Raw genomic sequence first — 6733 nt, forward strand, 5'->3', positions numbered from 1 at the left:
GCCGGGGGCCTAGGGCTGGAGTCCGCCCGCCGGCCAACCGCGAGGCTTCGGGGCGGTTACCCGAGGCGGCGGGGCTGCTTCCCCTACTTGCGCCCGGCACGCGCCTCGAAGGGCTGGTGAGGCCGGTCTGAGAAGCCACGAGAGGGCCGGGCGGCGCGGGAAAAGGAGTCGCCACCCGGGGAAGTGGGACAGCGAGAGATCTCGTGCGCACCGTGGTGTTGCCCGGAAACAGACCCCAGCACCTGGCCGCGTGCTGGCTCTGGTGCAGATGCCCGAAGTCGCCCCGCGTTTACCAATGTAGACCCCTCGTCACAGATTTGGGGGGCGGGGAGTTTGGAGGGGCTCACGCCAGCACAGGTGCCCGGCCCCGCCCGGATTGTCTGCTTATGGATGTCCGGCTTCCTGAGTGGGGCCAGCCTACCTTTCAGTAAGTGGCTCACAAGCATCCTGGAAGATTGCGAATCCCCTGCCTTCGCGTGTTAAAACTTACAGAGCTCAACCCCGACTCAGTCTGTTTCAGGAAGGGGGGGAACGAGTATTTTAACAGTTCACTCAAGTGATTGTGATGCATGAAAAGTACTGAGTAATGTGCTTCATTCGGTGTTTGTCAAAAACAAGGGGGAGGGTTCGCTTATAGTGTCAAAAAGCTTTGCTAGTCCCCACTCCCACAAAAGCCCAGCATAGTTTTTTGCAGTTTTAAGTAGATGCGTTTGCGGTTTTTAATTAAGTTTTTCTTTAAGTTCGCATTTTTTTTGACTGAAGTTATGAACAAACTTGCACTTAGTGGATATTTTTTCCTCAAATTTTGTCAGACATTTACATATCTATAAGCAGGGGGATACATTTTCACACCTCAATATGTTCCCATGCTTCAGTCACCCCTCTCCCCCACCAATATTCTCTTTAGGTATTTTAGATTATGCGGAGTTTATAGGAAAATTGTAGGACTCATCCTGCCACCAGAACTATAACTAAGAGTATACAAACCATTATATTTTATAAACGGTTTATCTCGTTGTTGGTTGTGACATTTTGCACATTCATTTTTACTTTATATTGTTTTAGAAAGAAGCTTAAAGTTGCTTTTCTATTAACATTCTGTTAAAGGATCTAAATTTTTGAAACCTATACCAATCCAAAGAACTGAAATATTTTAAAATACAAAGATGTTTATAAAGACTGTACAATTTTTTCCTTTGTGGTTTTTTTGCTGTGTTTTCTTGCAGTATTTTCAGATTAAATTATAAAGTGGGAAAATCATGGGTTAGGCTTACTGTGCTTTGTATTTACATCTCTTGAATTTTATCATAATTTATACTTGATAGAGACATGCTTATAATCAAGTTCCAAAGACTACATAGGGATTTTATAGCAAGTAGGGTATATCGTAACTTACATTTTTATTTTGAAATTGTCGGTGAGTGCTATTTAAATTAAAATAAATTAAAATCCCTTTTGGGAAGGTTGCTCCAGTACTGCTGGTGAGAGGGTAAGCCACAACTCACCCCCCCACCCCAATAATAGAATCTCAGTCCTCTTTCAGTGACCATAATAACACTTTTCTAGTGGAACTTCCTGTAGGATATGCCAGTCCGAAGACATTTTGGGTTCTAATGTTGCCTGGTTGAAATTCTGACTATTTCTTGCTGGCATTGAATGTTTCAGCATTTTACATTAAACTATAGTATAGCAGCTAAGAGAATGTCTGTTCTGTAATTGTCACAGCTGTATGATCTTGGAAGAGTTAGCATTTCTAAACATTGATTCTGCATCTATAAAATAGGGATACTAGAACTTCATTTGGTTGTGAAGATTAAATAGAAAAACACAAAGCAGTTAACACTGTCTAGTTTATGTTAATCATTGAATATGTTAATTTTTGTTGTCAGTAATGTTATAAATATTTTTGCACTTCCTAAAAGCAAAATTGTAGAATGGGTAGAATTTTGTTTCTTCCCTCCAATCCATAAGGAAAGCTCTAAATCTTCAATGTGACTATTTTGGATAGAGTTCTGTAAGAAGTTAATTACTGTTAAGGGAAGACATAAAGATAGGGTGCTAATCCAACAGGGCTGGTGCCTTATAAAAAACAGGAGCTTTCTTTTTCCACCAGGTGAAGACATAGGAGAAAGGGAAAACGGAAGAGAGCTCTCACCAGGAACCAAATTGGCAGACTATGATTTCAGACTTCTGGACCTTCAGAACTGTGAGAATGTTAAGTGGTTTGTCTATGGCATTTTGTTATGGCAGCGTAAGCTCAGCAATATTTCTGCATTTCTATAGAAGTAAATAAAACTTTATAAAAGCTGTTAAAAATAGGTGAATTTTACCAATGTGGCAAATTTGTTGATGGAACATTTCACATGCAGTTAGTAGTATAAAAATTAATTATAGAAGGCTTAGAAAACATTTTAGAAAAACAGTTCCTTTATTGAAGTTCTCTTAAGTTCAGATACCTTTAAGATTTTGTAGCCTAGGGTCCTCCCTGGTGACACAATGGGTTAAAGCACAGCACCGTGAAGCTACTGTGAAGCTAGCCTCAGCTACTTCAACTGAGTTTGATTCCTTGTCAGGGAGGTGACCCACATGGTGCAGCAGACCTCTCTTGTCTTGCTTACTACTCCCCTCAGCAGTGTACTGAGTCTGCCTGTTTTGCTCCACCGGTGCTTTTTAGTACAGTGAATACCTCTTGTTTAACAGTTACTTTGGAATTTTCATTTGTTCAGTAGTTCAGATGGCAAATAGTAGGAATACTTCCCTGACTGCATAGAAAATTTAGGACAAAAACTGGTGCTGGAAACTGAAGATGAAGTCTGATTTTACAATTTTGAACTAAGGGGACAGAAAGAAAAATGCCCAGGAAGATAGCTAAAGTTTAATTTGTTTTGTGGAATATTTTAACAGGTTCAGTTGCAAAGAACAGAACTCATAGAATTCACAATTTATAAGGAAAAAAATTCTTATAAGTTATTACATGTCTTGGGAGGGTGGAAGAAACAAGTAAAACTATGAAAAAGTACCCAGTCACACTGCCAAGATAGGCCACCGTGGGAGCTGCTGCCCATTTGTGATCAAGATACTGCTTGCCAAGTCACAGATTTGGGCTGCTAACTCCAGAACTGTATCTGAAGGCACTTTATCTTTCTCCCTTTGCTACAAGGTGAAGTTCAGGAGGTCAGAAACAGTTATCAGAGACCGGATATAAGAGAGAAAAGACAAGTTAATTGAGTTAATTGAGGTTTTTAACATCAGGAGTTTTAATAATGGAGTAAATGGTTACATGAAATTTAGTGTACAAAAAATTTTTTGCTGAACTAAAGGGAAACATGAATCTACACATGTAGAAAACCTGAGTACTGGGTAGGCAAACATCTGTTTGTAGGCATATCATAAAATTTAAGGATAGCAGAATAAAAAATCCTGAAAGATTCCTTAGCAGATACAGATCCTGGCAAAAAGCTTCTCAGTAGGAGACTAGGTATTAAGAGACAATGTCCTGAAAGTTCCAAAGGGAAAGAAATTTGAACTTGGAATTCTTTACCACCAAACTATGGATAGAATATTGGAGCAGAATAGAGATGAAAATTAAATAGAAACAGAAAGCTCTAGTTCCCAGTGCTCTTCTCTCTTTCTCTCTCTTAAGAAATTGGAGCTAATTGTGTTATAGAACATAAGTGGTTTATCACACGGCTGGTGTTCTCCAACTGACCAGGCCAGGTTATAGCTTCATAGCAAAGAGAATTTAATTACTTAAATCAAGTAGGAGGTGGAAGGAGGACTCATAATGTATCAACTTGCTTTTCTAAAGGGAGTTAGGATTTTCCTAAGATTGTTGGTCCTTGGCCAAGGTTGGAGGGCAAGGCAAAATTTCATGATCTTGGCTATACAGATTCAGTGTAACTTCATGACTAGATTATTCCTCTTCTGGGTTGCATGTTTGGAAAATAGTAGCAAAGAACCTTTTTGGGCAGTTATTTTATTATGTAAGTGAACCATTAGTGATGTTTGGTCTTGAGAGTTTTTCCTGCTTGTTTTATTAACTGTAATAGTTTGGGCTGGGATGAGCATTTATAACCCATAGCTAAATAGCACTAATGATTTGTCCAGAAGGTAAGCTTTCTGTTTCTAAGTAAGTCACACTAAAAGCAGTAAAACTAATTCAGAAAAACAATGATGGCAAGTATCAGGAAATACAGGACCTTGAGAGAGGGCCCACTCTAATGATTCCTTGAAAGTGGATAATTCAAGATAAAAGTTCAGTAGGGGGCCCTCCCTGTGGTGCAACGGGTTAAAGCATAGCACTGAGAAGCTAAAGCCACTTCAGCATGAGTTCGATGCCCGCCCTGGAGGTAACCCATGTGGCGTGGCAGACCTCCCCTGACTGCCTGCTGTTCCGCTCAGCAGTGTACTTTGTCAGTCAGCCTGTTTTGCTCCCCACTCTATCTCTGGTGAATCCTCTCACCGCCCCTGTACCTCTGGCCTGTACCCCAGTTCTGTATACATAAGTTAATTTTTTTTTTCAAAAAAAGGTTCAGTAGGTATGGGAGTGCATGGCAAAAAAGAATACAAAAAATGCAGTCACAGAATACAACTTGTTGTGACAGTGGACATTGTTTATGTAAACATTATTTAAATACTATCTGCTGATTTTCAAATTTACAGCCCACCTGTAGACAGAGAATCCCATAATTATTACAAAAAGCAGTTAACCATGATAATTGTAAACTAATGAGAGATTTGAAGAGGATGAGATATAAAATTCATATTTGACATTTGTTTCAGTTGAAACAGAAACTACAGGTTTATATTATTTAGCATCACAAATGTAATCAATGGAAAACTAATAGTACTGACGTAATTTAGGTGCTGTGGAGGGGAAAAATGGAAAAGGTTAATTCAGTAAAACACTTGTCTTACATTGCTACATTCAGAATTAGCCAAGACATATTACATAGAGATAGGTGGGTAACAATGAGGTAAATGTTTTAACATCTAGGGAACAAGATTAGAGGAACTGGGTAAAGATGGATTGAGGTTTGTTGTATTCAGCCTATCTGAACTCATTCATACATAAAATGTGTAGGCACACATAAATGAAAAGGCTTGGGGAACAGAATATTTTCATAGCAATACCAATATTTGAAAATTGAATATTAGATAGTCTTGTTTGTTAACATGTTTTATTAGGGAATTGATGCCAACCTTCTCTTACTTTTCTTCTTACACCTTCATTGTCTAACTCAAACTCTTTAGCACCTGAAACACATGCCCAGTCTTGTTTGTTGATGTTATAAGGAACTACACAGACATACTTGACTGTTGGAGGCAGGAGGAGAAATTTGGCTTGCCCTAGCTCTTTACTCCAAGAGGGTTACTGAGAGAAGTCCCAGGAATTCTATGGAGAGTATTTTGTCATTTGGGAGTGCCAGGTAGTGGTGACTCTGAAGTACTATCAAACTTACGAAGTTAGGCTTGTCTGTGTGAGGTTTAGTTAAAACTGTAATACTTAAGCACTGATGTTTGGAGCAAAAGACGTTTTGCACATTGACAAGCAAGGAGGCAGCAGGGAAAAAAAATTACTCAAACCTGCCTGTTTATATAGGCAAATAGTTGATATTGTGGAATGGGGTTGAGAACAGGGAAAGTATTCTTAAAAATGGAAGTTTGTAGTGTGATATTGGCTGCTGTCTGCTGAAATATGGTGTAACTTGAATTTGGGGACAGACTGTAATAAAATTGAACAGCCCTTCACTAGTCAGGAAAACATGTCTGTCTTCCATGGCTGTTTTTCATTTGGGGTAATGAGATATCTCTTCAAGGACAGGGAACATTCTTCTGGGTCAATGCTCTGAAAATCAACTATCAATTTATGAAAGATCAGTTTTTTTCCCTTGTTTTGAATGGGGAGGGCTATTTTTGTTCCATTGTTTGTTTCACTTGCACTTGTGCAAGCCTACCCTGCTGTCCTTGCAAGAAAGCAGAAACCGAAAAAGACCATCATGGCCACAACCAGCTCTAATAAGGGAGAGCATTCTAGGCACATTACTTTGGAAGGAGAATGAGGAAAGCCATGTCTGTTTCAAGTATACAGATTAGTGTCTCTCAGTCATGACTGAGTATTAGAATCAACTCATGAATACCCTAGAAGATCCCCTCCCTTCCCACCCTTACCACTAGAGATTAAATTACAAAGTCTTTGCTTAAGGACCACCTGCTTGTGATTCAAATAATTAACATAAATTCATTTGCAATTTTTGCACAGTGTATGTAATTTACAAACAAATTAGAGCTTCAAACCACTTCTCGTTCTGATATTTGTAAATTAAACTCTGAGTGAACCATTCTCACTTCTTTGACCTAATACACGGTGGGAATGTAAGTAGGAAATATGTAGTCTTTATTTGTTGGTAAAGATAATTCAATTGTCAAAAACCCCTCTATTCACATATAGTAGTTTACACTTATAGTCCCACCTTCTATTACCAATGGCCCCCATGCTGCTCTCCAAAAATAACAGGGAAGTTCTCAGGATTTTTCATTGACTGTTCCCTCTGCCCAGAACACACTTTTCACCAATGTACACATGGCTAACTTTCTCACTTCCTTAATCTACACATTTTTATCACTTCAGTAAGACTCACCTATGTCACCCTGTTTAAAATTGCAATCTTTGTCTTGTCTGATAAGTAGATATATATTAGGCAAGTTACTTTTACTTCTCCAGGCCTCACTT

This window comes from Condylura cristata, unplaced genomic scaffold (assembly GCF_000260355.1).
Source record: "Condylura cristata isolate star-nosed mole 26May11 unplaced genomic scaffold, ConCri1.0 scaffold00009, whole genome shotgun sequence".
NCBI classification, from domain to species: Eukaryota; Metazoa; Chordata; class Mammalia; order Eulipotyphla; family Talpidae; genus Condylura; species Condylura cristata.